The sequence below is a fragment of the Macaca mulatta genome, chromosome Y (genome assembly GCF_049350105.2).
Source record: "Macaca mulatta isolate MMU2019108-1 chromosome Y, T2T-MMU8v2.0, whole genome shotgun sequence".
Classification (NCBI taxonomy): Eukaryota; Metazoa; Chordata; class Mammalia; order Primates; family Cercopithecidae; genus Macaca; species Macaca mulatta.
The window spans coordinates 12,091,945-12,103,859 of NC_133427.1; the positions used below are offsets into that span (position 1 = coordinate 12,091,945).

The 11,915-nt window shown below is 46.2% G+C and overlaps 1 pseudogene across 1 annotated transcript; it reads right to left on the reverse strand.

Annotated features, from left to right (window-relative positions):
* Positions 1-1,465: 1,465 nt before the first annotated feature.
* LOC106995440 (testis-specific Y-encoded protein 3-like) lies at positions 1,466-6,477 on the reverse strand (annotated as a pseudogene). The gene is made up of 4 exons (XR_013413299.1): positions 6,000-6,477; positions 5,316-5,393; positions 5,038-5,187; positions 1,466-1,471 (listed from the first exon to the last, which is right to left on the reverse strand). The product of XR_013413299.1 is annotated as a testis-specific Y-encoded protein 3-like (transcript).
* Positions 6,478-11,915: the final 5,438 nt, after the last annotated feature.

Here is an 11,915-nt window from a genome sequence, read left to right on the forward strand (position 1 = left end):
AATGTGAGAAGGTCTTTCTCTTTCCTCAGCATGAGCCTTCCTGACTTCACTCCCTATGGGATACAGGGCGACAGGCTCCACTGCAGTCCAGTGGTTCCAGGGTTGTGCAGATGAAGACTCCATTTTTAGGCAGAACACCTCCTAACTGAGCGTCTTCAGCTGGTTGGCTGATGGTGACTGCCCAGGGTATGGCAGGATTGCAGAGGTGGGGTGTCTGTGGGGCATCATGAGAAAGGACCTTGCTTGTCATTCCTCAGCATTGGAGGAATTGGCTTTGAACCAGAACCTGACCTGTCATGACTACTTTGACCAGTCCCCCAGATCATCAGCCAGGGCCTGTGGCTCAATCTCCTGCAGTGTTACCCGAGGGAGTTAGGCCTTGAGCCAAGGCTTAGGAGGAGGCTGCAGTAAGCAAACTCAGGCCATACATGGGCTGGGGTATAAAGGTCCATCAGGAAACTGTAGCACCCACATTATGGACTGGGGAACTCTAAGCTGCTTAATAGGCATAAGCAGCTAAGGTCTTAATAGGCATAAGCAGCTAATGAGTGAGAAGCCAGGCTCAAGGGATAACTGCTTTATCATCCCTTGCTAACTTCCTTCCCTGTCCTGAGGACTGCTGCCACCTGGGGCTCAGTTTGGACTCAATGATGGCACTCTCACCCTCCATGCAGATGCTCACCTGAGACCCATGAAGGTCTACATCCTTCCAGAATGGCTCTCCCAGGCCTGTCAAGTTTTGTTTCGATGACCCCAGGCTCCCCTGACATGCTTTTTCCCATCTGCCATCCTCATTCAGCCAGCTCCTGCCCAACCCCAGGAAAGACAGGCCACCAAACAGCATATCTGGAGGACCACCCATGGCTCACAGGGGAGGAAATGTGAAGAGGCAGCAAAATGGAAGGGGACCTTCTGTGTGTGTCCAGGAAGGCAATCTGACTGGACATTAAGGCCCACCTCACTATTGGTGAGGACACCCTGTGTCTCTTAGCCCTGAGCAGGTGCACACAAACACATACATTGTCTAAATGACATTGACATCAATATTACCTAAGTTATCTACAGATTCCATACAACCCCTGTAAAAATATCAAAGACCTGTTCTTCATAGAAAAATAATCCAAGCATCCTAAATTTGCTATGAAATGGCAGAAGATTCTGAAGACCCAGACCAATCCAGTAAAAAGCACAAAACTGGAGGCATCACACTCCCTAACTTCATATTATACTACAAAGTGTTACATACCCGAATAGAAGAGCACTGGCCGCAAAGCAGAGACATGAGCTAATGAAAAACAATAGGGGCCCAGAACTAAGTCACTGCATTTGCAGCTCACAACGTTTTCCCAAAGAAGCAGGAATGCACAATGCAAAATCAAGTATCTTCTATAAACTAGGTTGGAGAAAACCTGAATATCTACATAAAGGAATTTACAGGTAGATTATTTCTCATCAGACTCAATTGTCAGACCTGAAATGATAAAAAACATACCAGAATAAATCACAAGGAAGAAGTTCCATGACATTGGTGTAGGCAGATCATCTCAAAGTGACTGCAAGAGCGCAGTAAACACCATTAAAAATGAAGAATGGGGTTATATCAAACTAAAGTGCTTCGGCACAAAGGAGGAAACTAAACAGAGGGAAGGACATCTCACAGGATGGGAGAAATTATTGGATCACCATATATCTCTTAAGGGGTGAATATTTACAGTACATAAGGAACTCCAACAACTCAAGAGCATGAAAACAGGCTAAGGATGTGAATACTCATTTGTGAAACCAAGACATGCAGTTGCCCAACAGATACAATAAAAAGCACTCTTCATTCTTAATCCATTGGGAAAATCAAAACCACAATGAGATTTCATCTTATGTCAGCCAGAATTAAAGACAAACAAACGAATAAACAAAACCTTCATTTCTGGTGAGGATGCAGAGAAAATGAAAAAAAATGAAATTCTTGCACACTTTTGGTGATAATGTAAATTAGTGCAGATATTACAAGAAGCTTTTTAGCTTTTATTTAAGTATGAAGAGTCTTCAGAAATCTACAAGTATAACAACCCACCATATGATTCAGCAAATTAGAATACCAGGGCATACCCACAAGTACACAAATCAGTATGTTGAAGCAGTGTTTGCACCCATGCAATTATTGCTGCACTCTACATTTTTGCTATAGCCAAAATACGGAAGCAACCTCAGTGTCCCTCAATTGATGAGTGGATTTAAAAAAATGGGGCACATATGCACAATGGAAAAATGTGCTTCAATAACAAAGAAGGAAATCTCACCACTTGTGACAATGTATGTGAATCTGTTGAATGTCTGCATGCCATTTTGTTAAGTAACATAAGCCAGATATCAGAAAGGCAAATAGCACACGACTTCGTTCCTATATGAAATCTAAAAAGCAGACCACACAGAGGTGGTGACTCCACGGGTTGGGGTGATGTTTAGTGAAGAGGGTACACTGAGTAGATGTTGGATCAAGAATACATAATTCTAGTTAGAAAGGAGGAATAGGTTAAAAACATTTTCTACAGCATGCTGACTATAACTTGTGATAACACATTCTTTCTCTAAAAAATTCTAAGCCTTTGTATGTCAAGTTTTATTACCACAAAAATGACTAGTATGTGAGGTCGTGGACACGTTGATTAGCTGGCTGTATCCAACGCATAACATATATGACCTTTTGAACATCACCCTTTAAGTTATATATATGTATCATTTCATATGACAATTTAAAAAATAAACATACAATTTTTAAAATGCCTTAAGAAAATAAATGTCAATAAAGTATTTCATTATAAAGAACTGCTCTTCTTTTCTACCTGTATCAAAGTATTTTCATGACACAGGACAAGATGCAACGTCGTTTGTTAAGTTAAAAATATGTATATGTAAATAAAATAAATCCCAATGTAGATGTTCAATTGAAAGATAGAAATTACAGGCCTGAAGACTATAGTCCATGAATTGAAACCTTCACTGCATGTTTCAAAAGAAGAGGTGAGGAGGCAGAAGATAAAAGCAGAAAAATCAATTCAATTCCAGGGCCCTGGGTCACACCTGTAATTGCAGCACTTTGAGAGGCTGAGGTGCGAGGATTGCCTGTACTCAGGAGTTCCAGATCAACCTGGGGCAACGTGGGCCCATGTGTAAAAAGTAATTAATTAGTTAATTAATACGTAGCTGGGAGGGGTGGCATGCACCTGTAGTGCAAGCTGGGTAAGAGTCTGAGTTGAGAGGATTACATGGTTGTGGGGTGTCCAGGTTGCCATGGGCTGAGATCGTGGTGCTGCTGTCCAACTTAGGAGACAGAGTAAGACCCACTCTCAGAAATAAAACAAACAAAACAGAGTCAAATTAGGTAAAGTAAAACTATGTAGTGTGAGGAGAACAAAAATAAACAAAACATTATTAGAGCCTATGCAATGCTATGAAAGAAACCAGCTTTCACATAATAACAGCCCCTGATGGGGAGAACAATGAGAAAGGGCAGAGAGAACACTGGAAATAATAATACACCAAACTCCCCAAATGAGTTAAAAGACATAAATGTACAAAGTGTACTTCCTTTCACCTCAAAGCCCTTAATAACAAGTGTCTCTTTCTGTACCCCTGGCATGCATTCAGCTCACTTGATCCTCTTTGGGGAGGTTCTCAGACCATGATGTACCCTTTCTGTATGCTCTCCTTTTGTTATTTCACATCACTTATCTGTAGCAGGTCATAACAAATCAAAATTCTTTGACATTGTTTGACACAATGAAGAACTCAGATATGAGTTCATTAAACAATAGTTTATGACATGTTGTGAAGAAACTCTGTATATACGATGTTTGTTAAAAGATAATACAAAATAAAAACATAGGGAGAAGTACATTGTGACTGTCAAAGCCTCATCCCTGAAACAACATATCTCTTCTCATAGAAGCTGTGCTGACCAGAGTCCATACAGGACAAGAATGTCAGCACTCTATTACTGTGTCACCAACAGATGCTTATGTTGGAAGTGTTTTATCTGGGAACAGGGAAGAAAGTGGCACACCCAACAGTGAAATCCTCCTCCCCCATGTGTAAGAGGCAAACCCTTGTCCTGCGCACAGATACAGATGTTCCTGGGAAGCAGCCAACCACTCTAGAATGAACACTGTGTTTTGTCCTCCTGTATGAGGCTTGTAACACATGCTCTGCAACTACATTCTCTTTACATTTTTAACCTCATGCAAAGTACACTGAAAAGGCCACAGAAAATAAAAGGGGCTTGGGCTTCAGAAACAATCTGCAGTGCCAGTCATTGGGGAGAATAGAGCCTCACTAGAGTTTGCATGAGCACCAAATGCACTCATAACGCTACATACATCATCGGCTACTCACCTAAAAAGAATATTGGAAAAAAGCTTAACCCAAAGAAATATGTAAACATCAACAACAGTGTCCATATCCTGGGTCATCAAGTGACAGAGAGTTCAGGCATGGATCCTTGGGCAATCTTATATTCCACAAATCCAATACCTTTCCCCTCACTTCTACATGTTTGTGTTTTCCCTTAATCACCTATGCCAAAAGGTGCATTCTGAATGCATTCCCACAAGCCTCTGTAACCTTTCCCAGAGTCTCACCATACACCTTACATGCCCATTTCTTCTCACATTGATGGAACTGCTGGTCTTGAGAGGCTGATTGTCCCAGAAAAGGATTATGCATTCACCTTTAAAGAAAAGTAACCTGTGAACTCAACACGGAAGTTAACTTTAACATTTTCATCATCCTGTGGTATCTTAATGTGTCTGATGATACCCAAAATGAAGGTTATTGGAGACACCTCATCCCAGCAAACTGGGCCCTGGGTATCTTAGTATTCATTAGCCCCTTTCCTTGAACTGTCTCTGCTTCCACAGGATGAAGTAAACCTCCAACTGAAATCGATTATCTTTTTTTTACCCCCTCTTCCTGTCTGCATTTTTTGTGACTGGACCTGTGAACACTAGGCGTCATTTCTAATACTTCCCAGTGAGGACCCACCTCAGCACTCCTATTAGATCCTGCGAAGTTGTGGTCACCTGTGACGTTCACGAGATATTCCTTGGTAATCACTTTATTCTGGAAGTAGGGGTTACTCCGAAAGAACAACATGATCTGGCAGAGATGAACGGGATGCTTCGCTTCTTTCACCTGTCCGGACAAGGTGGAGAAAGCTTAAACACCTTTTTGGCTGAGGTGCCCACTGTTGCCTGCAGGAATAAATTATGTCCCTTGCCCTCCCCCACTCAACCCTCCAGCCTTAGTCTTCCCGGCCTCACCTCCAAGTTGATCATGTAGCTCAGCATGTCTTCATCTTGGTCAGTGAGCAGGGCCGACATCTGAGGGTGGTTTGCAATCTGATTGAGGTCAAAGAGCCTTGAGATGCAACGGAAAGAAAAGCTAGAAGCAACGGGGAAGGCCTAAGAGCACCCAGAGGGGCGGCTAGGGGATTTTTTCAGATCTGCATCCATGAATGACCTCCCTTTCTCCTCTCCCTCCCCCTGAATTCAGACCTCTCGGGGTTCACCGAGGGTGTATCATTGTGAGGCTGACCGCACTGACACGGGGAGGGGCGATATGCAGAGAACTGCCGGTGTCTGAGGCCTGGCAGAATCTGCTCATACCCGAAGAAGCCCAGTCCCAGATCGGACTGGCAAGGCGGAGCAGTCACAGTCCCTTAACAATAGCTTGATTCACAGCAACACGTGTTCTGCTGAGAACTCGCTTCTGCTCTTCAGAAAGATGCCCCAAACGTCTGCTGCTTGGCACCATGAAGCGTTTCTCTCACGCACGCAGGAAAATAGTACCCGTGTCTGCTCTGGCTTTCTTCAGCCACATTTGTCTGTGGACACTCACCCGTGTTCCCCAAATGGTCACATCGACGCCGAGCCGCCCGTAAGTTCCTTACACTTCCCAAGAGCACCTCTCAACTGGAAAAGCAGAAGAAACACTGCAAAGGATACAACATTGGCCCAGAAGCCAGGCATGCTCTGGATGATGGCGCCTCTGCGGTCCAGGTGGGGCTTGCGCCTCCGCTCCATCTTTTCCCTCTGCTGAGAAAAGGCCTTCCTGGCTCGGGCATTAACCGGCTCCAGCTCCACCTGAACGGCCAGCAGCTCCTCCAGTGCAGACTCTGGGCTCATGGGCCCAGGGCCAGGCTGTGCCCGCTGGACCTGCTCCTGCCGCTTCTCGTCGGCTTCCTGGTGGGCCACCACCTCCACCTCCGCCATTATGTCATCCGCTCCCAGCACCGCCTCCTCCCCCAAAGCTACCTGCTCGCTCTGCGCCCCGGCCTCCCCCTCCTGTAGAGACTCCATCCTGAAGACGGTGCCCCCCTTCGGACTCCCACTGACCACCGCCTGTGCTGCCGGACCCTCACCGCAGGAACCCTGCCGCTGCCCTTCACCGCAGCCGGTGGGACGGCGGGCCCTCAGGGCGCATGCGCCGGGCTAGCAGGCGCCCCCTAAGGGACTGCACGCAAAGGGCGCAGGGAGCCGCGGGAAGACATGGAGACCAAAGGGCACCAGGAGCCCCTCCAAGACCGCGGTTCTCCCCTGGCGGCCAGTCAGTGCGAGGGCGGTGGGCGTCTCCCCGGGCAGCAGCAACCTAGGCTGGCCTGCAGTCCCAACCTCCCGAGCTATGCCTCCTCTGAGAAGCCCTCGGGGCTTGCGCCAGGTAGCGCTGCATCCAGGCACACGCGGGCTGCGTGGCCTTTGGAATCTTGGGCATGGAAGCCCTGTGCCCTCACTGACATCCTGAGTGTGGCAAGCCATTGACCCACACGGCACGTATGAAACATCTCACTTCACTGGGCAGGCCAGGTAGATGGAATGGAATACTGCAGATCCAGAGGAGAAGTCTCTCTGGCTGCTGGGGCGAGGGCAGCCGAGGCGGCCTGGGGAAAGTGGGTCTGGGCGGGCGCGTGGGAGGAAAGTCTCTTGGTTAGGCTGAGGTGGAATTCGTCTGCTCCAGAGGCCAGAAGGCCGGCACGCCCTCTGGCAGGTCTATGACAATACAGACTCCGCGTAGCAGGCTTCCTCCCGGAGGGTGCTGTACGGAAAGGAGCATTCCAAAGGGGCTCCCGTCCTATGCCCTAGACGTACCGGAGGCCAGCCTCCAGGGCTGGCCATGGACAGCCAGCGTGCACACCGTTGTGCACTGCCTTGCCGACCCAGAGGCTCCCATAGCGCTGAAGCGCCTGTCTCCCCGCTGCTGGCGCTGGACCCAAAGGGGTGTAGGCCCTGAGCATACATAACCTCCTTTGCACCCAAGCCATTCCCATAGGGAGCGCCAGGCACGACCCTGCAGCCCCTTCTACCTACAGGGCTTCCCTCAGGTGGACAGGCCCACCCGTCAGGAAGCCCAGGACAAGAGGACACCACACACCTGGACGTCAGCAGAGCGTGTCCAACATCCAGCACACAAGGGCCTCCTGCGGCTCCTGAACCCTGAGGAAGCAGCCGCCTTATATCACCCCGCCCCCCGCCCTCGGCCGCAACCACTTCCTCTGTCTCCTTTCCCTAGTTAGTGCAGGTTTCTTGGCCTGGCTCTCCCCACCCCAAAAACCACCACAGTTGTGAGGTTGCCTCCTCGACAGACAGCGACAGAGAAGCAACAAGCGAGGGCGACAGGCCAGATGCTCCAGATTCTCTGTGCTCTTGAAAATTGCAGGGTGTCACGAGACTTGCTCAACGAGTCGTCTGGAGGCTCCTTGACCAGAGGTAAATTGTTTGGCACGCTCAGTTGTTGTCCTGGGTCAGAAACCATGGTGAAGTCCTGCTTTGCTGCACGATGGATGTGCAGGTCAGGCTGGGGAGCCTGGGTCTGCGGGAGGGGTCCAGTGTCTGAGTCCGTTTGAGGCCTCCCTGGGGCCCGCGGTGTCTCAGTGGCAGAGCTGGGAATGGGAAACTCATGCTTCACTCCAGCTAGCAGGCCACCTCAGTCCAGCTAGATGAAATGGTCGCTTCGAGTCCATCCCGTTTCTCCTTGTTGGCCAGGCAGGTGGAGGAACTCAGTCATCCCCAGTTACTGGCGGCTGAATGAAGATTTCCTTTTGTCACAACTTTAACTTCCACAGTGAAAGTCATCCTGAAGGACTATTGCTTTGGCATCCTTGGTAAGGAGTGCCTCCCAGCATAGTAGGGGAGCTGGTGTGTGGGAGGGTCTGTGTGGCATGAAACTTCCTGGCTCCTCTCCCCCCAGGGAACGGGGTGTCTCATTGCACTTCAGTCCGGTGGTTCCGGGATCATAAAGATAGAGCCTCCAGCTGCAGGCAGAACATTGCCTACCTGAGCTCGTTCAGCTGCTGGGCTAAAAAATGACTGCCTGGGTTTTGGCAAGATTGCTGAGGAGGGTTCCGTGGCAGGTGCATCGTGGGAAAGGACCTCACTGGTCATTCCTTGGCCTCTGGGGAATGGGCTCTGAACTGTGACCTGACCTACGGTGGACCCCCTTCTGCAGTCCCCCAGATCATCAGCCAGGGCCTATGGCTCAATCCATTGCAGTTCTACTCCAGGGAGGGAGGGACGGCATTAGAGAGGGAACAGAGAGGAGGCCAGGCAAGCAGCCTAGGGCTGGGAATTTCGAGGCCTTTGAGTCCTGGATCTGTATCTCAATTGTATTTTCTAGCAACCCACCTTCAAAAATCTAACATTTGAGTTTTAACAACCACATGTGGAACTGATCAGCTATGTTTTCTAAAGTTGAAGTTGCATTGTCTGCTCCACTCTTCTTCTTTCTTTTTTGAGACGGAGTCCCGCTCTGTAACCCAGACTGGAGTGCAGTGGCGCCATCTCGGCTCACTGCAATGTCCGCCTCCCGGGTTCATGCCATTCTCCTCCCTCAGCCTCCTGAGTAGCTCCATTCTAAGGCACATAATTACGTGGTAACTTTTTTCTCTATTGATCTGGAGTGGGCAGATTAATACTACTCTGCCATATATGAGAATATGCATTTCCTTACCTGTGACAACACCAAGGCATTAGAATATATCTACCTTTTTTGTAGCTATATGAAAATTTTCATGTTGTTAAATGGGCCATTCTTAAAGATTATTAAAATTGAACATAGCCTACTCTTAAAATTAATATTTCATAATGGATTTGTAAGAATTGTATGTTATGATACAAATTTTAAAGATAACATACTTTTCTGAAGTGTCATTTTTTGATTTGTAAATATTTAAGTTTCTTTGAATGGAATTTCGTGGACCCTAATCATATGTTTCGATACAGCTTTCCTCATAGCAGAATTATAGGAACAGTAATTTATCATTTTTCTCCTAACATATTTTTGTCCTTATCTAGATTGTATTTACCTATTTAACTGATCAAATTCTGCTCTCTCTTCACTCTGCATTTATCCCACATCTCTCTCTCACACCAATAAAATGATTCTTGTGTTATGTTTCAGGGTTTCTTCTGTCGCTAGACTGGAGTGCAGTGGGGTCATCTCAGCTCACTGCAACCTCTGCCTCCCAGGTTCCAGCGATTCTCCTGCCTCGATCTCCCGAGTAGCTGGGACTACAGTCGCATGCCACCCGGCCCAGTTAATTTGTGTATTTTTGGTAGAGATGCGGTTTCACCATGTTGCCAAGGATGGTCTTGATCTCTTGACGACATGATCCACCCACCTCTGTCTCCCGAAGTGCCGGGGTTCACATTGTGAGAAAACATGAGTTTTAATCTCGTGTTTGCTGGAGAATTCCTCTTAATTTCTCCTAAAATTCCCAGCGGTATTGTTTGATAGAAGGCTTCTTAATTTAAGGAATTCTTCCATCTCCTTGGTCCCTTGGTAGTGTTCCCCCGGCATACCAATCTAAAAATTGTTTGTTCCGTTTCTTTGTGGGTTGGAGTCTTGCTCTCACCAGCCCAGAGTGCGCTGGTGCAATGATAGCTCCCTACGCTCTCAAATTCCTGGGTTCAAGCTCTTGCTGAGTTGCTGTGACTGCAGGCATGCACCACCACACATAGCTAAATCTGTTTTTCTTGTTTCTTATTTTTGTAGAGACAGGATCTCATTACATTGCCATAGCCGCCATTAAAGCCCTGGGCTCACGCAGTCCACCTGCCTCAGTCTTCCACACTGACTCACAGTGTGAGCCACTGTGCCTGGCCATCCAGTTTCTGAGACCTCAGTAATACTTGCGTGCAAGGCATTCTCATTGGTTATGCGAGGATACTAAGAAGTAAAAGAGCATGTTGCAAATAAGCAATCCCTGATATTAAATAATATTGATTAATGAAATTAACGCTTGAAAGGTAGACTTGAAGGAGGCCAGCATTTTTAAGTTAAGTGCATCCCACAAAAGTGCAGAGTTGTGAAATATATGGGGGGTGTAAAGTAAGATATGGTGTATAGAAATATGTGGGGGGTGTAAATATATGGGATGTGTGCAATCATTCAGATTGTACAGGGATGTTGAAATCTTAACACTACATCCTTAGTGTAGAATTTGAAATTATTTGAGGAGGGAATTTAGTTCTAAGCAGCACGAGGTGAAACGCAGAATTGAAAAAGAAGTCACATTGCTGAGACTGCGAAGGGTAAGATTGCCGCCTCAACAGAAGAATGTAAGACAATAAAGTAACAGTTCTAAGCAAAGAAATTTAAACAGAACAAATTAAAATTCTCACCAAGGACTCCATCATCATATGGAGGAAACTGAAGCCTGACATTTTCGATTTTACATTTCACGTGTAGAGTATCGATGAAGTTAAATATTTATTGATTTCAGAATACACAAGCTAGCACATTTCCATTAGAAGACTAGCCAGCGATCACATCATAGGTGAGAGACTGACCTCTAGGAATTAGCATGTGAAGAGTATGTTAAAGGAGGAGGTTTTCTATTTTTGAAACAGGTACATCATTGTAATGACCCCTTTAGGTGTATTGCTAATTGCAGTAAAAATAAATATTGGTCACCATGAGAAGAGCTGCACTAGTGCATGTCAATTTGCCAACGTTTAAGCTAGAGCCAATCGCTTAGAGATGAGGGAGCGCTTTTATGTAAAATTTTAGCGTGCAGTCATTCAAAGGCAGCAATCTTTGTGTGTGTGAGACGGATTGAAGAACATGGGAAAATTTACCTTCTTCAGCTGAGAAAGGACGACGTATGTAAACTTTATATTCAGCGAAGACTTTCATGGTTTTACCTGTTTTCTCTACATCATTAGTAGTCATCAGTAATTCATATGAAAAGAAAAACCTTCAGTAACTAATAAATGACAATTAAAAATGAACTTTTTCTTACGAATTAATGTCTGCCTTCAGCTTCATTAGTAGAACTGGCCTTGTGGAGCCATGGGATTATCCAAAGCCGGAAGAAATATTTAAGTTGTCATGAATGTCTAGCAATTAAGGGAAAGAAGGACAGAATCATACCAGAAATAATTTTGAAAAGTTGTTTTAGACAAGAAAAAATTGTGTTTCAGATTTTGAGATCTTTACACAATATTAAATCATTTTAACGTTACATGTCCCATGTCACCTGGATGAGAAAATTAAAAGGAAGGAGGTCCTTCACGCAGAGAGCCAGGCTCTTCCCAGAGAAATGACCGTGTGTCACCAAGAGATGAGGGTTACGCAACGAAGGATAGGTAGAGGAAAAATGGAAAAATAGTTGACTTTTGTTGTGGTGATGAATTTCACGTAACAAAATTAAACATTTTAATGGAAATCGTTACCTGGCATGTAACACAATCTGTGCTGTGCAACAACTCTCTCCATCTACTTCCAGAACATTTTCATCACTCCAAACTACAACTGCACTACCAGTCAAGCAGTTCCTTTCATTTTCTCCCTTCTCTCAGCACCTAGCAAACAGCAATCTGGTTTCTGCCTCCCAACTTACCCGTCCTGGGTATTTCCTGTTAATG